Source organism: Spermophilus citellus, assembly GCF_964194105.1.
Source record: "Spermophilus citellus genome assembly, contig: SCAFFOLD_376, whole genome shotgun sequence".
Classification (NCBI taxonomy): domain Eukaryota; kingdom Metazoa; phylum Chordata; class Mammalia; order Rodentia; family Sciuridae; genus Spermophilus; species Spermophilus citellus.
In genome coordinates, this window is record NW_027673121.1 from 76,063 (window position 1) to 97,914 (window position 21,852).

The 21,852-nt window shown below is 61.5% G+C and overlaps 1 pseudogene across 1 annotated transcript in view; it reads right to left on the reverse strand.

The window, feature by feature from the left end:
• Positions 1 to 3,169: 3,169 nt before the first annotated feature.
• LOC308640075 (phosphatidylinositol 3,4,5-trisphosphate-dependent Rac exchanger 1 protein-like) overlaps positions 3,170 to 21,852 on the reverse strand; it is a 34,370-nt pseudogene continuing 15,687 nt past the window's right edge. The window contains exons 12-29 of the transcript in view: positions 21,563 to 21,724; positions 20,770 to 20,980; positions 19,878 to 20,151; positions 17,855 to 18,061; positions 16,453 to 16,541; positions 15,168 to 15,250; positions 14,994 to 15,084; positions 13,062 to 13,190; positions 12,801 to 12,842; positions 11,696 to 11,916; positions 10,293 to 10,392; positions 8,599 to 8,742; positions 8,395 to 8,509; positions 7,422 to 7,488; positions 6,369 to 6,541; positions 5,101 to 5,203; positions 4,848 to 4,915; positions 3,170 to 3,571 (exon numbers count right to left, since the gene is read on the reverse strand). The product of the transcript in view is annotated as a phosphatidylinositol 3,4,5-trisphosphate-dependent Rac exchanger 1 protein-like (transcript). The remainder of the gene's footprint in view (positions 3,572 to 4,847; positions 4,916 to 5,100; positions 5,204 to 6,368; positions 6,542 to 7,421; positions 7,489 to 8,394; positions 8,510 to 8,598; positions 8,743 to 10,292; positions 10,393 to 11,695; positions 11,917 to 12,800; positions 12,843 to 13,061; positions 13,191 to 14,993; positions 15,085 to 15,167; positions 15,251 to 16,452; positions 16,542 to 17,854; positions 18,062 to 19,877; positions 20,152 to 20,769; positions 20,981 to 21,562; positions 21,725 to 21,852) is intronic.

Consider the following 21,852-nt stretch of genomic DNA (forward strand, 5'->3'; position numbering starts at 1 on the left):
CCCGCAGGTCAGGGACACAGCAAAGCTGAGAAAAGAAACAGCAAAGGCGAAGCAAACAGAAGCCGAGGCAGACGGTCACCTGAGCCCCCAGGAGGGCCAGTGCCCATTGTCCAAATGGCCCCCGCGTTGCCTGCTGGCTGGCCCTGTCCCCAATGTGCACCCAGGAGCCAGCCTCAGGCCTGAAACCTGGTGCCAGGCCGGGAGCTCAGGAACCTCAACTCCGGGCACAACATGGTCCCTGGCACCCTCTGCTGGACAGGCTGGGCGCCACACGCCTCCGGGAAGCCGCTGAGGGCCTAGCCCATGGGACACCCAGCACTGCAGAGGGAGGTGGAGGGGGAAGGCTCTGAGCATGGTGACCGCCTGGAGATGGCCACTCAGTGAGCACGGCAGGCTGTCGGGTCTGGGAGCCAGGCCAGGGTTCTGACCTCAAAGGTATCAGACAGGACCTCCTGGCCACGGCCAGGCCAGAGCCATGGTCAGCGGTACACGCTCTGGCTGCTCCCAGCACTGACGGCTGGGCCTTCCTCTCCTTCAGCATGATCCCTGGTGGCCGGCTCTGGGCTGGTGCTTGGCCACACACACAGGATGGGTGGGCTGGCTCCCGGGGTGCTCTTCCTGGCTGCCAACCCCATAAACAGTTATGATTACATAAAATCATGCAGTGGCAAACACATCCGTCCACTCTGGCTTCCTGAGGGACCCTGTCCACATCACCTGCACTTGACAGTTCAGACAGCAGCCTGCAGGTTCAGGCCTCGGGGGCCTGGACGCCAGGGACGCAGGAGCACAGGACCCGAGAGGCCTCTCCCTGGGCTGCACCTGCCCTGGTTCACTGTTGACGAGCGGTGACTCCTGGCCACCAGCTCCTGCCCTGGCTGGCAGGGACAGGCAACTCCAAAGCCTAGGACCTCAAAGGTGAAGCGCCAGAGGTCCTGTCAATGGGAGCCAGGCCCCAGGGACTGGGGGACCTGAAGCACTGGGACCCTGCTACAGGCAGCAGCTGTTCCTCACCCACTGCACGTGGCCTGGCAGGAAGGTGGACCAGGTGACCAGGGCACCTACTGCCAACAAAACACATCAGGGTTCAGGAGTGAAATCCACCAGCTGATAAATAAAGGTCCACACCACATCTGGGTGCCAGGCAGTGGGCGGGGATACTCCTACTCCAGGTCCTGCCAGGGCCCGCCGGGGGTCCTCTAGTCTCCTGTAAGAAGGCCCCTGGCCCTGGAAGCCCTCTGTCCTGCTGAGCACTGGAAGGGCATGTCTAAGAGGGAAGTGGGGCCCATCCCCCTAACCCCGCCAAGCCCCAGCCGGCCCCAGGCTGCCCATCCAGCCCTTCTCTGCAGGCCCCAGGCAGTGTCCAGGCTGAAACCCGTTCTTCCTGTGGCAGCGTCTGCCCGAAGGAAGGCGCCGAGTCCTCCCCAGCTGGGGGTGACAGTCGTCCCTGAGTTTCTCTGGGTCCAGAAACTGGCTCAGATAATTCTAAAGAATCGATCCATCACAACACCCCAGATCCCAAAGTCCCAAATGCTGTCACAGCATCGAGTCTTTTGGAACCTCAGTTGAAAGACACAAGGATACCCTGGAAGGGGTCGGATGGGGCCCTCGGGAATGGGCCCGGAGGGTCAGCCTGGACCCCGGCGGGAGCCCACCCCGCCCGCGCTGAGCTTCAGCTCCACTCCTGCTCGGATCCAGTGGCCCTGCAGGTTGGGGCGCAGGACGACCGGGTGCTGTCCCTCAGACCTTCCTAAGACTCTGGCACCTAAGGCGCCAGCAGGGGGCAGCCAGCTGCCGGGGAGATGGCAGTCACCATCTTCTACGTCACGGAAACCCCAGGTCCGGTCCTAAACACAGGGAAAACCCACCCAAGACCCATCATGCACCGCTACCAGCGAGTCACAAGCCCCGTGGCATCTCAGACCATCCCCGCCGTGCCCGGCAAGGAAGCCACTCTGTCCCTGTGACCAGGAGAAACCTGAGGCACCGGGTGGAGGACCCGGCACAGAGCTCCCAACCATCCTGTGTGGCCGTCAGAGGTCAGAGCCACCCCAGGCCACGTGCCACAGACCAGGCAGGCCGCAGCCACCTCCTTTGTGTCATCAACTGGTTTTAATGGTACTAAAAGCCCATCGCGACTGTGAGGAGAGGAGCCCGGACATTTAAGAAAACCAGTGCGCAATGGCCGCCCCAGGGGCCCTTAGCTCCCTTAACAGGGCTGAGGCGCGCCCTGGGCTTTAACCTGCAGCAAGATGTGGCAACAAAGCCACCTCTGGTGGGCCTGTGCACGGTGACAAGAGGGGGTGGCCTCTGGGGACAGCGGGGACCAGGGTGCCCAGTAGCAGCCCACACCCACTCTCCCAGCCAGCCAGGGTGGCGAGAGTGACAAGATACCCCCCCTCCCCGTGCTTCCCGCAGATGCCAACGCCAGGGACAGCCTGCTGAGGGTCCTCTGTGGGTCCCTCTGCCCACAAGGGCAGGTGGCTTCAGAGTCCCAGATGCCCTGCTCTGAGAAGTTAACATCAAAAAAATAAAGTCCACCCGAGGTGCCACGCAGTGTCCCGTGCAGGAGGCCCCTCGGTGGCCCCCGGCTCCCCGCCTCCCTCCGCAGCTCTGCCACCTCTCAAGCCTTTGCAGCCACCATCTAGAAAGTTCTAACCCCGAGTCAACGCTGGAGAAGCAGGGTGGGCAGCAGGCACCTGTGGAGACCGGGACACCCTGCCACCCCAACTCTAAAACAGAGGACACACTAGTGTTCTTAAAATTTTCAATAATTTTTCTTTTTTAGTAGAACTGGGTAAAACTGCAATACTACCTCACATTGGTCCCTGTTAGACAATATGCCCTTCTTTGAAACTTAAAATGTCAAATATATAATTATACAACCTTAGAAAAAATCTCAAAGACAGCAACGACCACAAAAAATAAAACACCAGAGACGTCACGCCATATAAATAAGTCCGAGTGCGTCTCGGCCCAGGGCTGGTGGCTCCAGTTCCGATGGCGGTGAGTGACGTCATTAGCTGGTGTGGCTCTTGCGTGTCCTCCGGTGGCAGGAGCTGCACCTGTCCCTCTCTCCTTCCTGGCTGAGGCTGGGTGCCCTGAGTCCACCGAGCTGGTTAGTAAGGTTAGGGGTGTGCAGGAAGCTCGGGCGGAGACGGCACGGGCCCTGGGATGTGGCCTGGAGGGAGCCCGGGTTCAAAGTGCAGTGGCGCCATCCCGAGGGAGCTGTCCGCAGGCCTCCCGGGCCAGCACCTTGACACTGTCCCTAGGACTGGGATGGAGTCCGGAGCCTGGCTGCACCGTGAGCTCCACAAGCCCTGGAGCCCGGTGCCCAGGGTGGAGAATGTGCGGCCCAGGGTGGTGGGTAGTCATGGCCGAGTAGGTCCTGTCCTCGCAGCAGTGCAGGGAGCTGGCCAGGGACAGCTGGGCAGGAGCCTCGGGACATCTTTGCTGCCTGTGGCATGGCCTTCTGGGTCCCCTCACTCTGCGGCTCCGTGGGCGCAGCTGAGCAGTGACCCGTGGTGTTCAGAGGTCTCCGTCCACTGGAGGCTGGCAGAGGCGGTAGAGGCTGGCAGGGGCAGGACAGAGAGGATGAGTGGGGCCCCAGAGGCCCTTCAACACTCCCCCGCCACTTTGTTGACCTTATAGGTGATGCACACCCTGAGGACACCACTTGGCAGGAATCAAGAGACAGAGCGTGAACACGTGGACATGCCACACCTTCCCCAGCTGCCCGGTCCCCTCCGGGGCCACATCTGTCCCCCAGAGGCCAGCAGGTGTTTACAGACACAGGCGTGTCTTTGTGAGCAGACCTGTGTGTTCAGACACGGGTGTGTGGGTCGTGGGGTACCCTTCTGCACCTGCGGCCACTAGTGAGACCCGGTCTCTACCGGAGCTCCTCCCTCCGCAGACCCCGGGACCCAGATGCAGCAGGGTGCAGAGAGGGCTCCGAGCCGAGCCTGCACCTGAGGGGGGTGCGGCTGCTGGCTCTCCAACAGGACAGGAGGTCAGATGGGCCACGAGGAGTCCTGACCGCAGAGCGGGAGCAACGGGCAGCAGGCCACCACAGTACGGGAAAGCCAGGCCCCAGAGGCTCCGGGGACAGGGCTGGGCCTGGGTTCGATGGCTCTGCCATCTCCTAGCTGAGTGACCTTGGACAAGATGCTTAACTTCCCTGGGCCTCAGCACCCCCACCTGCCAGCTGGGGACCACAGCAGGACCTTGCTCTCAGCATAGCTGTTTGGGTCAAATGGGTCCCCATGGGAAGATGGGCCGGGAACCTGGGGCGGGGAACCACCCAGAGTATCAGGAAAAGAGCTGAGGGTGACGAGCCGTGTGGGACCCTGGAGCACCACCAAGGGCAGCGGCCTGGCCCGGCCACATGCTGGGGCCACGGAAGACAGCGTCACTGGGGGAGTGGCCCCAGGGCGTGCGGGGACACTGCACGACTTCAGCAATATCCAAGCTGTTTCCAGATGGGAAGCTATTGAACACCGTGGGCAGACGCGGAGAAGTAACTGGGCAGGGTGGGCAGGGGATAGGGTCTGGCCCAGTGAGCCCAGGTCCCAGGGGCTGCACAGGGCTCAGTGCCACCGAGAGACGGTGGGGTGGAGGACGGGAGGGCAGACTGACCAGGTCCCCCCAGCAGCCACCCGCCGCTCACTTGGGACCTTTAGGGACCCTTTCCAGGGCTCCAGGAGAAGCAGATCCTCGTGAGGTTACAGACTGAGCCAGACTCGTCTCTCCCAAAGCAGGGTCCTCAAAAGCCAGATGGGGCCCTGGCAGAGCCCAGGGGTCTGCCAGGCTGAAGGCCCCCTGGAGGAGACGGGGCAGGGGCCACTCACCGCGGAGCGCCCTGGGGCATCTGATCCTTGACTCGGAGGTTTTTGGCCAGAATCTCTACTCTGGGGCCCTGGAAGGTAAGAGTGTCAGTCTGGGGCCTGGAGGAGTGGGGACAGGCAGGGGCACCTGGCTGCGGGTGGGGGGCTCCCAGGTGGGCTAGGTCTGGGCTGAGGGCGCGCAGGCCCAGGTGGCCTCCCACACACAGGGAGCAGGCAGCTCCCCTGGGCCCCAGCCCGGAGCACCGCCGAGGCCCACCTGCTTCCGCATGAGGTCCGTCGCCTGCATGATGCACTTGGGCAGCAGCCCGTGGCTCCGCGCCAGGATAGCCGCCTGCTCCAGGGACACGCTCAGGGTGCTCCTGCGGGTGGGAGAGGGCGTGGGCAGCGGCTCCCACCGCCAGGCCCCACCTCCAGTGCCGTCACCCCGTGTGGCTGCACGGCCCACCTCCGCCCTGTGTCCTCTCCGGGCTGACCTCCCCCACCTGCCCTCCTCCTCCTGGCAGCTGCCACCCCTCGGCAGGTCACTGCTGCCAGGCAGGGCCTGGGGGCTCTCAGTGAGCTGAGGGCTGACCGAGGGGACTCCTCCGGCCTGGCCTCTCCTCAGTGGCCCCCAGCACAGCCACGTGGCTCAGACCCTATCAGGTCAGAAGTGGCTCGGCACCGGGCCTGCGGCTGGAACCCCACCCTGCGCCCTTCACTCCGGGACCCGGGACAGACAGTCCATCTCTGCACACCCCAGTTTCCTGAGAATCAAGACGAATGTGTCATTGACGTGGGGACCAGAAAGAGGGCTGTCCCACGCACTGCAGGACACGGAGAGCACCTGGCCCCACCACTAGATGCCAGTCCCCAGACACTGCCAATGTCCCCTGGGGAGCAGAACTGCCCCTGGCTGAGAGCCCCTGAATGAGCCCTTCCACACCGGCTCAGCCGGGAGGAAATGAGCCCGTGGGCGCAGACACCTGGCAGTGCCCAGCTCGCAGGGCGCCCTCCTCCCTTGATGGGACACAACTGGACGCCTGTCCATCAGTGCCTATCAGTGCCGGACACGGGGCTAGGTGGTGGGCTACGGCAGAGAGTGACACGGCCCCTGACCTCACGGGACCCTGCCTGGGGGGGGGGGGCGGGCAGCAAACAGAGGCCCTGGTGAGCGGGAGGCACCTGAGTGGGGGGACGAGGGGGCCTGGAAGGGCCCACTGGAGAGGGGCGGTCTTCCTCCCTGGGGCCAACACAAGGGTGGGGACAGAAGGCAGAAGTGTCCAGCAAGGCCAAGAGACCAGCGCATCCCGAGGAGGTGTGCGACACCGTTCCCTCGCAGATGGCAGGCTCAGGAGCCCGGCACCCGCCTCCTGCTCCCGAGCCCGGCTCCAGGACACCCGCAGCCCTGCCACCCTCCACTGCTGCCACATCTCACAGCAACCTGCGGCCAGAGCGCCGAGGCCCTGCCCCAGGCCGGCAAGCAGTGGAGGACTAGGCCTCGGGCCCAGCCGCCCTGACCCCGAGGCCCAGCCGTCTCTGGCCTACCTCTGCATGCCGGTGCCACACAGGGCCATCTGACAGGCCCCCAGGCGGTAGCAGAGCTCCAAGGAGACGGGGATGAGGCTGGCACCGAAGCTCCCGCCGGCCCCAGGTTTGGGGTGCACCAAGGACTTCATGAGGCGGCAGAGCTCGTCCAGGGCGTTGATGGGGCGGATCAGCTGCAAGGCGTGGGACAGATACAACGGGGATGCTCGGGGCACAGCCGAGGGCCTCTGGCCTGCCTCCCCATCTCCTTCTCATCCAGAGGTCCCTGCACCTGTCCCCCCAGCGCCCTCTCCAAGGTTTCCATGACCTCTGCTCAAGAGCAATCTGTGGCTCCCCGCTACCCTGCAGTTGGCATTCGGTGTTCGCCCTGTACTTCAGGTCTCACCCCCGGCCCGGCCTCTTCAGGCCCAGGGCGTCTCTGAGCACAAACAGTGCCTCGCTCGTGCCCTCCAGACCCCTCCTGAGGAAGAGCCCTCCCTGCTGTCCCAGACCCCCAGCCACCGCGTGGAGGTAAAGGTGGCTCAGTCTTCCTGTGCCATGGCGAGATCCTGCCGGCCACACATCCCACAGCGCGGTGCCCAGCATCTCCCAGGGCAGCTTCCAGCCCCAAGGCCAGAACGCCACGCCGGGGTGAGGCCTGCACAAGCCGGGAAGGCCGGCCACAGACACTGTCAGCAGGGGCCGACAGGCCGGTGGCCCTGGCTAGCCCCGCCCCGCACAGGCCAGCCTGTGGGGAGGAGCCCCCAGGAGGCCTCACACCCGTCCACTTCTCAAAACAGCTGGAAGCCTCCGTTGTTCTGAGGAGATCTCTTGATTTCTAAGTGCCCACATCAATGTGAAGGAAAAAGAGGACCCAGGCCCACCCGGCGTGGGTCCACCTCTCCAAGGGCGCCGGCCCCAGAGAGACCCGCAGTTACCACGAGAGCAGAGAGGAGCAGGCCACCAGTGAGCAGAAACCACCTGGGGACTCCCAGGTGGGCCAAGTGGTCCCTCAGGCCCCGCTGAGTCCTGACCCCGGGAGCCCCACCCGGCCCAGCTGCAGGGGGGACGCACCTGGTCTATCTTCACGGCGGTGGTGCTGGCGTCCGTGGGCAGGTTAGACCGCTCCAGGTGAAACGCCCTGAGGGAGAGAGAGGCTGAGAGGGGCCACCCCCAGCCACAGCTACAGGGCTGTGGTCTCCCAGGAGGAGGCCACCCTCAGGGCTCCCTGACAGCCCCCCAAGTGCTGTCCTCAACGGCCCCCGCCCTCCCTGCTGCCGCCCAGACCTGCTCCTCCTCCCTGAGCCCGTCCCCGCCTGGCCCTGGGCGCCGCTCACTGGGCCACAGAGGTTCCTCTCAAGGGCCAACCCACAGGCACCTAAGCCTTGGGAACCAGGCGGTCTCCACTGGGCCGTGGAAGGGAGTAGAAGCCACAGGTGAAAGACGCGCTTGTGGAGCAGGTGGACGACAGCAAGTGGCCAACCAGGCCCCAGGGGAGGAGGCCCTGACACTGGACCTGCCATCTCCTAATTCTCAGCCACCCTTTGTCACCAAGGCAGGACTCGGAGGGCCACGGTTGAGGCTGCTAAGGACGTGGGAGCTGCTCCCCTGGACACGTGCTTGCTCCCAGCAAAATCTGTTCCCTCCACTTCTCCCTGCAGGTGTGACCAGGACAGAGGCCCAGGGGCCACGCCCCTCTCAAGGCCCTTGAATCTCAGCACCCATCTCAGCTCCGGTCCCCACGCAGAGTGGACAGGCAGCTCTGCTCAGCAGAAAGGACCTGCTTTGAAGCCAGACTGTTGGCTGTGTGACCTTGGGCACACTGTGTATGCCCCTGGGTCCCAGTTTCCTCATCTGGAAAATGAGTTAGCATGAACTACTGTGCGCACCGCCATTGGACTCTCATGCAAAGGCCCCGCACAGAGCAGGTGCCCCAGAAAGGGGCGTCTGGCCCACTCCTCCCGCAGAGGGTCTGCCCGGCACTGCTGTGTCCACGCCCTGTGGCAGCTCTCTGAACCCTGGCCCCAGCACAGCCCCAGGCACACACCTGAGCTTGCGGTAGTACTGCTGGACCTTCTCCAGGGACTGGGCATTGACTTCCTGCTGCAGGTCCTCTGCTGCCTGGCTGCCCGCAGGAGACGGCCCCTCCACGTTCTCCAGAGCTGAAGGGAGAGGAGGGAGGGAGGGGCTGGGTCCCCAGTGCTTGGTGGCCTTGGCTCGGCCCCTGCGGTCCCCCATAGCCGCAGCTCACCTTTCGTGAAAAGCACGGTGTGCAGGCGGAGGCTGGCCCCGCTCTCCAGGCGGGAGGGCAGCTTGGAGAAGTGGTAGCTGTCGAGGTAGAAGACCACCCTCAGGGCCTGCCGGCCGCCCTCGATGTGGTAAGAGACGTTGGTGTCTGCGGAGGACAAGGCCAGACAGGCTCACCGCAGGGCCCCGCCCCCTGCTACAGGAGCTTCACATCTCCCTTCCCCAGGTGCCAGAGTGACATCCCAGTGCCTCCCTGTCGGCCCACTCCAGGGGGATAACCCCAGACCCCCTTCTTCCCAGCCTCAGGTGGCACCCTGGGACTTCCATGTCCACTCACGCCAGAGTCGCATCCTGTGACCCCCGTTCCCCAGCCTAGAGAGCGCCTCAGACTCCCACCCCACAGGGCGCTTCAGAGAGCCCCACCCCGCGGAGCCGCCTGTGACCTGCCTCTTGGACACCCTCGACAGCTGCTGGTTGCCACTGCTTTATTCTTGGCCCCGACACTGACTGCCCGGCAGGGGAACCAGCCGGGTGTCTTCAGAGCCCTAGGGTGCTCCTGTCACCCTTTGCTGGTCACTCAGGGCCCCACCTGGCAAAAGCTGCCCTCCAACAGGACCTGCATCTCATTCACCCCCATGAGGAAGAGCTGCGGGCAGGGGGGCAGAGTGCGGCCCTGGGGACCCCGGCTGCGCCTGCAGGTGTCACTGGTGGACCAGGGCTTCTCCTGGAGCCCAGCTCGGCCCACGACAGGCAGCACCACAGCCAACTCAAACTGGCCCCTGGGCAGCAGTCTGCGTCCTCAGCAGGGACGGTACTGCCCCAAGGAGGTCAGAGCTGGTCCCTGAAGGGGAGGATGGATGTCCCCGAGAGCCCAGACACGCAGCCCAGACACACAGCCATTTCAAGGGGGTGGCACTTGGGAAAAAGCTGTCTCAGGGGGCTTTTTATGAAGTGAAGTGAAAGGGCCCATGAGCTCTGGAGTCCTGGGGAGAGCACGTGGCACATGGGCGCCCTGTTCCACCCGAGTTCCCGAGGTGGAGGTCTGGGCGGGGTCCCCAGGGCCCAGCAGAGCCGCGCGGGAAGCACCCACAGGGTTCTCGGCCTCAGCAGGAGGTCACCTGCGCTCCCCCGGGACCCCTACCCAGGCCCCAACTGACCCACAGCAGCCAGCGACTGGGATCGGCATCTCTGATGTCCCCAGGTGACCCAGGGTGAGACCACCACGGGGAGGGCAGAAGCTGTGGTCATGCTGCCCAGCACCGTGGCCCAGAGCCTGTCTCTGGCTGGCAAGTACCGAGTGCTCCCTGCTGCGGACGTGTCTGGGGTGGGTGGTGCGAGTGGGTGGGCAGGTGGGCAGGGGGGTGGGCAGGGCAGAGGGAGGAAGACAGGACCAAGGAACCTCAGGTAATCACGGCCTTAGTCCCTAAGAATCTTAATTCTTCCCCACAAAGAGGGGCGATCTGAATGGGATCTGAGGGTGGGATCTGAATGAGAATCGCTAGTGGGTCTTTCACGGGTGGTGGGGCAGCTGGCTGATGTGGAAGAACCCCTTTTCCACGTGTGCTGCAATTCAGCTCTCAGACTCCAGCTGGGGAGTGAGGCTCGGGCAGCTGGCCTGCTCGCACGGGAGGCCAGGTGGCCCCACACGCTCCTGCCGCCTCAGCGTCCTGACACCCACAGTGGCGGGGAGTCACTCACTGGCCACGTAGTTCTCATCCAGCTGCTTGAAGGAGAAGCTGACGTTGTCCAGCTCCGACAGGGTCACCCAGATGTCCTCCAGCATGGTGCGTTCCTCCTTCTGCAAGAAGACACATGAGGGACCTCGGGTGTCACCCACCTCAAGCTTTCCCTGGACAAGCTGAGGTCCGAATCTAGGCCACGTGCTACACAGCGGGCTCCTCCCACCAGTCCTGCGTGTGCTCTGCCTACAGCTTGTCCTGCTCCCCCAGGGTCAGAACCCATCTGGCTCTGACTTGCTGAGTGGCCCTTCCCTGCACCAACGGTCATGAACAACCATTCCAAAGCTAACCCACCACCTCCTGCCCCTCCAGCAGGCCCCACCCACCCGATTCTCTCTCCCCTTGCCCCATACACAGCCATGACCAAGCCCTGGGACCCACCATCAAAACACGCTCCAGAGCCCCCCAACTTCCCAGCCACCACTCCAGGGGGGTCCACGTCCCAGGAGGACCCCACAGTTCCCCCTTACCCTCCCCCAAACAACCCCCCTCTCCCCGTGCTGTTACCTTTGTCTAACTTGAACCCACATCCTGTCTCTCACCTGCCTCCAACCCGCGAGCCTCCTGCCCAGAGCGAGGCCCAGCCCTGCAGACCCAGCCCACGCACCTCACCTCCCACCGCCTCCCTGCTCCTGGGGCCACAGCTGCTCCCTCGGCCCCAGGCTGTTCCTGTCTACTGGCTCAAAGTCACCGCTTCAACACGGCCAGCTCTGACCACAGATCCCCAAGGACGCCATGGCCTCCACTCCCTGCCTCTCCCCCCAGCCTTCCATTGTGTCTTCTCATCTGCCTCCCCGGCTGGAAGGTGAGCTGTGGACCCCAGCAGTCTGGTGCCTCGCGACGTCAGAGACCAAACAGACAGGGACTAGCATGTGGCTCCAAGACATGAGGGCTGGTGCCCAGGCAGCCTTTCTGAGTCCGGTGAGAGCAGACTTCTGCCCAGCAGAGGGCGCTCCGAGGCCACACTTCCCACCAGCCAGCGGCTGGGCCTTGGCCACCAGAGCCACCCAGCACTGCAGGTATTTGTCCTGGGACTGTTGTAGGACACTGAGGAGCATCTCTGGCCTCCACACACCAAGTGCCAGAGACACTACTCCTTTATATTTCAACTGCTATAACTAAAAATGTCTCCAGATGTTGCCAGTGTCCCCTGGGGCAAAACCGCCTAGCTTGAGCACCATGGTCTACGCCATGTCTTTTACCTATGTGTGTCTCCCTCCCACCAGGACATAAGGCCCCAGTTCCTAACAGCAGTACATGGTAGGTGCTCAATAAACACCTGCTGTGTGAACAGCGGGGCCCTGGGAGCCAACTGCAGGGGACACAGGCTGGGGGGCCTCCCGTCCTCCTCTGCCCACTCACCACTGCGGCTGGCACCAGCAGGGACTGGCAGTGTAGCAGGACCCCGGTGGCGGCCACCTGCTCCAGCCACTTGCGGCTGGCATCCCGGCTGCTCTCCTCGTACTCGCCGTTGTTGTTGTAGCGGTAGCTGAGGGCCGCCAGCAGCTGCTCGGAGAAGGTGCACACGGCGGCCACCAGGGCCTGGCAGAAGATGGCGTCCCTGCGCAGCTGCAGCTCGGTGTCTGTGATGGACAGACAGGCCTCTGGGCAGGTGCTGGCAGCAGGCTGCACCACCCCTGGCCCCGAGCCCCCCACAGACCCTGCATGGGGCGAACTGGCCAAAAGTTTTCTTGGGGCCAAAAGCCAGGTCCACAGAACTCCCCCCTCCATGAGCAAGCCACCTCACCCAAAAGCTGCTGCTCCCCTGACCAAGCAGGTGGGCCTGTGGGTTCCTGGCTACTATCCAGGCCCGTCCCTGGCCATCTCTCTGGGATGCAGTACTTCTCGGCCTGGCCGGCTGTGTGCCAGTGGTGCGGCTGTGCCACCGAGCTCCACCGGCGCTTTTGAGAACCGGGTTCTCCTGCTGCCCCGCCCCTCCACCACCCCGCCCCACCTGAGGCAAAGAGGCTGCAGGTCTCAGCTGCTGAGAGGAATTACCCTCAACATCTGGCCAGCTGCGTGCAGCTGCCTATTTTGACCTGGATCCTCCCTTGACTACAAATTTCTGAGAAGAAGGGAGGGACAAAGGTGGACAAACGTGGCCCACCCCACCTGCAGCTCCGGCCTCCACCGTCTGCTGGGTCTGGAGCCTACTGACAAGCAGCCTCCCTCACCCTCCGCCCTCTATCCTGTGTCCTCGTCATAATCACCCAGGAAGCAGGTGGCCCAAGACAGGGCTCCCAGCTCCAGGGACTGAGACTTGTCCCTTGGACACAAGGTGCAAGTCTTAGAGGGGCAGGAGGCCAAAGGGTCGCCTTCCCCAGTGCAGATCCTGATGGGCCAAGAAAAAATCACCCTGGCCACAGAAGAGGCCCCCCAGGCTGTCCTCATGGACGCCTACAGCCAGGCAGGCCTCGCCGCATACCCCTGGGCCCATGCACTCACGGCTGCCCCGCAAAGCCCTCACCTGTGCACTTCAGCAAGGCCAGGAGCAGCTGGTTCTTCCCATCTGAAGGAGGAGGGAGAGGAGGAGGCAGCTAAGGGGGGCTGGCAGGCGACAGGAGAGCCGGCCCGGGGAGGCCACTCAGCTGACAGCGTGCAGCCACTCCTCTCCCCTTCCCTGAGCACACAGGGGAAGGGGCACAGAGGTGGGCCCCAACAGGACCCTGCTGCACTCCAGACCCAGCCAAAGGCCACAGGCCCCCCATGACCCTCCCTGCCCGCAGACCTTCCACGTATCTCTGGATGTTGTCCATCAGGGTCTTGATGGAGCTGGGCAGGTTCCAGGGGTCCTCCTGGATGCTGATCTGGATCAAGCTCCGGCCACGGACCATACACTCTTCTTTCTGTTTGAACTCTGGGGCAGGAAAGCAGCATGAGGGCCGGGAAGGGACGGAGGTGGCTTTGGAGAACAGTGGCACAAAAGCCCATGCCCTGTCACCAGATTCCAAAGCTTATAACCTAGATCCGGGGAGCAGCAGGCTCTAGGATGTAATCCAGGCCTTGGAGGACAAATGCATGGTCAGTGTGCTTCCACTTCACATGCCACTCCCATCGCAGACACCACGGATCCATCTCAGCACCCTTCCTGCCAGTCGGGGGCCAGGATCCACAGCCACAGACAATCCAGTGGAGACAGCACCAATCAATCACAGCACTCTTTGCTCCCAGATCTGGACCCGGTAGCCACAGAAGCCTTCTTCTCAGGCACAGGTCTTCATGCCACAACCAACTAAGCAGGCACATGAGTTGTGACCTCGTTCTAACCCTTCCCTAAACAGAGGGGGAAGCCCAGGCAAGTCACTTGCCTAAAGTCACACTGGGTAGTAGGAGAACTGGGACCTGAATGTGGCCCTAACAGGCCAAAGGCAAGGCAGACACAGGCCCCTGTTCCCTTGGCCTCTTCCCGGGTCTCTGAGGTCTTTGTGGCTTGGGGCCCTCTCTGCTGTTTCTCCGTGAGGTTCACCCCTGGACAGGGGATTGACACAGCGGGAGGGACAGCTGAGCAGACCCAATGCTCCCCTGGAGGCAGAGGCTGTCCACATTCCCGTCTCCTGCACACAGCTGGGAGCCCGCGAGGTCAGCAGTGTCCCATCGGGCTCAGGGTCACCAGCACCCAGCACAAGGCCTGGCACAAGCTGGCTCTAGGGAACTATTTACCTGCTGCATAGCTGCACAGATGGACTGGCAGCTGGGGACGGACAGATGGTGGGGTGGTTAGTGGGATGAAAGGCAGGAGGACATAAGAAATGCCAATTCTTTTCATCTCAATCATTGCAGAGGAAAGCCTCGGTTTGGTGCTGGTGAGGCCTTAACTCTTCTCTCACACAGCCCTCTCCTGAAGAGCAGCAGAGGCCCCGGGCAGGGAGCAGTGCCCACCTGACGGCAGTGGGATGACACTGTGGCTTTCCCATTAAGTTGATCACTGTGGCTTATCATCAATATATGGCCTACTACACTGGCTCTTCCTATGGGGGCATTTTAATAAGATCCTTTTAAAATTCAATCTCCAAAAGGAAGATACCTTTTCAAAACCTATTTGTTCATTCACTTAGGTACTGGGGAATTGAACCACCAGCCCTTTACCACTGAGCTACATCCCCAGTCCTTTTTTTTTTTTTCTTTGAGACAGGGTTTTGCTAAATTACCAAGGCTGATCTCAAGCTTGAGGTCCTCCTGCCTCAGCCTCCTGAGTCACTAGGACCACAGGCCTGCACCACCATACTCTGCAGGAGATGCCATTAACAAAACAAAAGTCACATCAATAATAAACTCCGCAGCAAAGTCACAAGGCTGGAAAGTGTGATGAGGGGAGCAGATCTCCGTGGGTATGACAGACAGGAAGTGCACTCCAGGCTGTCCCTCGTGTCACAAATGGGCAGGCCCAGGGGACCCAGGGACCAACCCCAGGACACCAATTGTCCCTGTAGAGAGCCAGGTCAGGCTTTGCAGCTCCTACAGCTTCTACCACACAGACCTTGTTGTTTGGCTTTTACGAAACTTTAAAATATAAGGATGACAGTGGAGACAGATTCTGAGCGAAAGCAGGCTGTGGGCTGATGTGGCCCTCAGGCAGGAGTCTGCCAGCCTGGACCAGCCAGAGCCACGCAGCAGGGGTGTGTGCCCAGCATCCAGCCTGCTCCCACCGGGCGCCCCTCACCTTGGAGACTGTGCTCCATGGGGAAATGCCTGGTCTCCTCGAAGGCCCTGCCCATCACCGGCCCCTTGAGCAGCGTGTTGATGGCGTCCACCTGGAGACAAGAAGCCCCCGGTGAGCGTGGCGGCCAGGGGGCTTCGAGGACCCAGGGCCACACCAGGCTGGGACGAGGCCGACCTGGTTGAAGAGGTGCTCCAGGCAGCCATGGAGTTTGTCCTGCTTGTCCGATGGGATGCGCATGTCACAGGGCAGCTCATCCCCTGGCAGAAGACAGAGCGTGGCTGTCAGTCATTGCTGCCCCACCCCGCTCCTCCCCAACCTCTTCTCAAGGAGGCCACACGGCTATAGAGCCCTAGACCCACAGGGGACATGTAGCCTGCCAGACTCAGGCCCCAGCTGAGTCACTGGGCAAATCCCTGGACCTCTCTGAGCTTCTGTTTCTTCATCTAAAAAATGGGCAAGAAGCACAAACACCCCCCAGATGGCAAGCTGTTGTCATTCCCACTCCACAAATGAGGGCACTGAGGACAAAGACCTGGATCCCAGCCCCACAGAGTCACAGCCCCTGTTCCAGTGAAGTCAGCTCCACTGAACCCCTCTGGGGACATATTTCAATGGCCTGATCTTCTATCATGAGACATTAGAGCCCAGCCACACAGTCCGCCTGCCTGGGCCTTCTTTTCTTCTGCCACATGATGGGGGCAAGTTTTTATGCAGAGACGTCCTCTGGCAGGACACAGCAGTAACGGGGTGCAGGGGGGCGGCCTGGGCAGCAGGAGGCCGTGGCTGAGGGTGGGAGGGATCCGCCACCTCAGCCTGTCTCTTGTCTTTCTAATAATGGCCCATGTGGATGTGTGACCTATTTATGCACAAAGTGTACTTTCTAAGTCTGAGAGAATGAGACTGAAATTAACACACAGCAACGTCAGGCTTCAGGAAGCGCTGCAGACACAGCACGACCTCCTCTGATCATCCACCTGTCCGTCCAGCCGCCCGCCAGCCACCGCATGTCCCTCTGCATACATGTGCCCTTGCCGACGGCATCCAAGTACCATCGGTGGGTACACTTGGGAGCACGACGGGTTTGGATTCGAGTTCACTGGCTTCTTTAAACCTTCCTGTGCTATCTGGACTTTGGGTTGGTGCATGGTCATCCCTATGGGCCCCCTTGGTTCCAGGGATCTGTGGGACCTCGGAGCACCCACCACCCACACATCCCATGCAACCATAGGCCATGGTGCACGACCGCACCGAGGTCTCTATCTGCTGTGTGTGGGGATCTTAGCTTTGCTAAGTTCCAGCACCTGGTGCGTGAGAGGTGCTTGACTAAGTACCTGCCAAACCAGCAGACAGAAGGAGGCTCCATGCGATTCAAAGCAACGAACTCCAAACAACGGAACAGAGCAGGAGGACACCCGCTAACCAACCGGCCAGGACCCTCCCCGATGGGCGGCCCACTCACCGGACCCCATCTCGTCGCTGCCCAGGTACGAGCTGTTGCTTCTCACACTGGTGTAGGACAGGACCGAGTCCCGGTTGCTGTTGCACTCGCTGCGTTGGGGCGAGACGGCCGAGTCACCCTCGCTCGCACCCCTGGCCCCGTACCCAGACCCGCTCCAGAGCACAGTCAAGCCCCAGCCCAGGGGACAACCAGCCCGGGGTCTTTCAGGTCCGCCGGGGGGAAGCGCTTCATGGCCCAGCACAGAAACAGAGCGGAGAGTTGCTTCCACTCAGCTGTCACCACTGTCCAAGGTCCCCAGTGCTCCCGAGTGCCTGGCTCTTCTTAGGGACAACCCTGACTCTGGGCACAACCCACCACTCACCTGACCAAAAGGAACTCAAGGAATCAGGAGCAACTGTTCCAAAATTCCACCCTACGCTCTTTGACAATTCAATGAAAAACCAGAGGAACAGGAACTTCAGAAGGAAAACCCAGAGACGCGAGGGACCTTGGCCTCAGAGCTCCGAGGACAGGCACACACGCAGAGAGAACGACCCGGTTACAGACTCCAGGAAACTGGGCATAAGGACTAGGCAGGTCCCGTGGGGACAAGAGGAGCATTCGCTGGCCGCATCCCTGCAGCCCTGGGCTTTGGCCACCAGAGGGGTCTGGCTGCCTAGGACTCCTTCTGGCTGCAGCTGAAGGTGACAAGGCCCTTCTCAGGGGGTCCGGGGCTCATTAGGCTGAGGTAAGGAATTACCAGCAGCCAGGCAGAGTTAGCACAGGGAGCTGAGTTCTAATCTACTTAACCGCTAATTAAGGCCTCACTGCTGTCGTTACAATTAATCTAACCAGTGGCAAGACAGCTCACAGCCTCTCAGAAGAAAAAGAAACAGACTTATTCCTCAGATCAAGTAAAAATAAATAGCGTTTATTTTTGTAGTGCTGGGGACTGAACCCCGGAGTGCTCTACCATTAAGGTGCACTCCCAGCTCTAACTACCTACCTACCTACCTATCATCTACTTATTTTGAGACAGAGCCTCACAAAGTTGGCCAGGCTGGCCTTGAACTTGGGATCCTCCTGCTTTGGCCTCCCTAGCTCTGGCATTACAGGAGTGCATCCCTATGCCTGGCAGAAACCACAGGTCTTAAACCAAGTTTGAAGCACACCGTGTGGGCAGATCAGCCCTCTCCTCTGCACTGGGACACGTATGGCTGAAAGGGTGGCGTCTACCAGGCCAGATGGAAGCGCCAGCCTGGGCGGGGACCTGGGTGGGCTCTCTGGGATGCACCCTGGGCAGGTCTCAGGGCCAGACCACCGCATTCCACAAAACGTCCATGGTCCCAACTTCCATATGGTCAGAGGCTCACTGTCTTGCTGGCCGTCCCACCAAGCCCCGGGCCACCCATACCATGCCCACCTATAGGAGTCGCGGTAGCTCATGGTATCATGGCCCGAGTCCTCCTGGTCTTCCTCGGACACTTTGAAGCACACTTTCTTGATGCTCCCATGGTCGGTCCTGTCCATCTCGCTCTCCTCGCTGACCAGTGAGGAGGAGGAGGCCTCCTCAGCCAGGGGTGGGTCACAGGCCCCGCCAGGGGTGGGCTCCGTGATGGTGGACAGCAGCCTGCAGGGCAAGGGCTCCAGGTAAAGGCCCAGGCCCCAGCTTCACCAGCTGTGACCTTTGATCCTGCACAGGTAGCTGTCCAGGGTTTTGTGTCACCCCTTGGAAAGGCAACCACAACTGCGCAGCCGCCCGCAGCCCTGCCGGGGTGAGAGCGCAGGTTCACGCCTTCTGGCGGCTCCTGGCCTGGCTCTGCGCATGGGCTGGGGCTCTGCACATGGCCCAGAGGGCATGGCTTCCAGACGGCAGGCCGCAGGGCCTCGGACACCCCTGGGCTCTGCCACCACGGACAAGAGCACCCAGGACAGATGGCAGGTAAACACGCGCACAAGGAAAAGTCATTCAAAAGGCAGTTCCTGCCCAGGCCGCAGCCCCTTCAAACCCTAACGCCACCACCTCCTGTCTGAGAGGCCCGAGGCAAACTGTTCATGAGACTCAACCTGTGCAGCAGGATGGTGTCACAGGCGTCTCAAGGCTGGGAGGTGGGGACTGACACGCCACATGTTAGACACAGTGCTGGGCCTCACAGGTGACCCACAAGCCCAGGCTAGCCACCATCCCGCCTCTCAGGAGATCAGGGTCACAACTGGCCCCGCTCTGCAGGTGAGGAAACCGAGGGTCAGAGAGGCAGCCTGAGGTCACACGGCCAACAGGCCAGGAGTAAAGCCCAGGCCTCGGGCTCCTGAGCCTGCAGCCGTGGACTCCACAGAGAAGTCCCCACCCATGAGGCAGAGAGCGCAACAGGACCTCAGGAGCCTGCAGCAGGGGCGCAGCACGAGGGGGTCCACCTGTCCCTGCAGCCCCCCCTCCCAGCCCTGAGGATTAAGAGAGCCTCGAGAGCAAGTCACCCTGTCCATCCCCGTTGTGACTCTAGCACAGGGCTCTTCAGCCTCCGATCTCCCCCAGGGGCAATGTGCCTTGCAGGGGATACTGGACGCCGTCTTGAGATGGTCTGGGTTGTCACCACAGGGGCAAGGGGTGCTAGGGCCTCTGGGGGATAGAGGTTGGTGACGCTGCCACCCACCCACAGTGCCCAGGGTGGCCCACAACACAGAATGACCCACCCAAAATGCCAACAGGCTCCAGGAAGACGCCCTGTCTTAAGGTGACCATGTGCCTCTCACTCTGCAGAACGGAATCAGCAGTTCCTTAGACCCCTTAGTACCTGGTCCCTGCTCAAGTGTTCCTGACACTCTCAAAATCGTCCCCTCCAGGCAGGTGATGTACTACTTCATCTCCTAGAGGGCCACATCCAGGAGGGCCCCAGCCCCATCCAGAGGCTGCTTCTGGTGGCTGGTCTCCAGGGTCCCAATGGCTATGTCCTGTCTCCTCCCCCACATGTTTGCTGAAGAAAGGGGTCACTGTCATGCAGAATGGCCCACCTCTGGCCTGCCCATCCCAGAGGTGCCATCAACCCTGCTCTGCCCCACCCTGCTGCCCTGCAGACACTCAGTGCCCACCCTTGGCACAGGGGGTGCTGCATGCGCCCTGCTGTGTCACAGCAAGGGGGACCTCAGGTCCAGCTCTCTATCTTCCTGGGATGTTAAAAGAACAAAGATCCCAAGGCTTTCACCAAGCGCCTCAGCCTCCCTGAGGAGGCTGCAGCACTCACTGCTCTGCTGGAAGGGTACTATGGCCCCCAGGGGCATCTGGCAATGTCTGTAGACACTCTGGGTTGTCACCTTGGGGGTAGGAGTGCCCCTAGCATTTGATGAGCGCAGCCCATTGTGTATAGGACGGCTCCCCTCAACAAGTTCACTCCCCTGCTGTGGAGTGAGGCCGAGGCCCCCGCCGCCCCGCGGGCCCCGCCTCGGCTCACCTGTTGATCTGGGTGACGTACTGCTTCATCTCCTTGAGGGCCACATCCAGCTTGGTGAAGAGCTGCAGGTAGGCGTCCTGCACCTCACGGTCCTCCTGCTTCAGCAGGAAGCTCAGGCCCCGGTCCTCCTGGCCCAGGGCCCCGCTGGGGGGCCCGAGGCTGTCGTTGAGAGCCTGGCCGTTGGGGTCCCCGTCCACAGCAGGCAGGCACTTCCAGAACGGGGCAGCCATGGTGGTGATGCAGTGCTGGGTGTAGGACATGGGGTTCAGGTGGCCTGCGGGGGAGGAGGGCAGGCAGGAGGTCAGCGAAAGCAGACCCACTCCCAGAACTCCGGGAGAGGGAACTTCCCTGCCAGAACTTTCTTTTTCTTTTCCTTTTTTTGGCGGTACCAGGGATGGAACTGAGTGCCTCGTGTAGGCCAGGCAAATGCTCTACCACTGAGTTCTACCTCAGCCTTTTTAATTTTTTTTTTTTTTAATTTCAGGACAGGGTCTCACTAAGTTCCAATGCTGTACTCAAACTCTGTGATCCTTTGCCTCAGTTTCAGGTGCACACCACAGCGTCCAACTGCCCTTTCAGAATCTTGATCCACTAAGTTACCTCAAGAAGACAGTTTCAGTTTGATGCTAATACACCTTTAACCACGGTTGGCTTTTCCTGTCTGGAAATGCAGACATGGTGGCTGGCACACCAGCAGCCATACTCCACCATGAGGCACCCTGAAAGTTAGAGACCCCTTCTAGAGATGGTGACGCAGAAAGATAGAAGGGCCTGGACTCCTAATGACCACGGAGCCACCATTCTAGCCTGGACTGTCGGCCCCCAGACACGGTTCTGTTGAGGTACCAGAGTGTGAGTCTAAGCACCACCTCTAACAGACACAAGCAGGTACCTTGCTCAGGGTCAAGGCCGATGAGGGAGGGCTTGCATCCGAAGCGAATGCTGAAGGACCTGCCCACCGAGGGGGTGGTCTTGGGGTAGGACACCTCCATGAGGTTGACGTGGCAGTTGGTGGGGCAGAAGTCCAGGCCGTACAGGGGGTGGGGCTCTAGGGCTGCCTGCTTGAAGGCGGGGCTGACCCGGCTCCTCAGCTGAGCTGCAAACTGAGAACAGAGGGGGCACGGACCGTGAGAGGGGACCGGGGATTCTGGGCCACCCCTAGGAAGCAGGGCCTCCGAATGGGAAGCACTGCCCCCACACTGTCCCTCCTGGGCCAGGCAGAGGCCGGGGCGTGGAGGCCTCAGGACTTAGTTGCACCCACTTCTCCACGTCAGCTGCTGCACCTAAGCTGGCCTCAAGGAACCGTCTCTCCTGGCTCAGTTCTGAGGTTCAGGCAGGGCTGCCTTCCCCCCAACAGGGACTAGGACAGGGCCAGCAAGAGCTCCCTCTGATAGCGCTAAGGCCAGAGCTATGAGGGCCACCACCTCACGGCCCGAGTGTGAAGCCACGTGGGGAACAAAACCGAGGGACGGAGAGTGGCCGTACTCCTGCAATAGTGTCATATCCGATTGAGAGCCTGGATACAACCATGCCTAAAGTTCACCTCTGTACTCTTCAGTGACAGAAACCCATAAAATTTCCTGTTTAAGCAAAGTTGGACTGGAGTTTGACACTGACAAAAAAAATACCCCAGGTGAGGTCCCACGCCTGGCAGCCAGCGGTGGAGACCTCTGGGGCGCAGCTACCTTCTGGTAGCAGGCGATCCTCCGGCCGATGCTCTCCAACTTGGTGTCACAGATGTTGCGGAACTCGAAGTGGGGCATGGTCACGATGGCGCTGCTCCTGGCCATGAGCTGTCCGCAGTTCTGCACAAAGGCGCTGTCCTCTGCAGCGAAGGCCTCCAGGACCTGCAGAAGCAGCAGTGGCCGCTGAGCACCCACTGAGCCGGGAGGGTCCAGGCTCTACCAGCACCCCAGGTCAGGTCCGCTTCGGCCATGCTGCAGACTCAGGCTAAGGGACAAGTCACCTCCTCGGC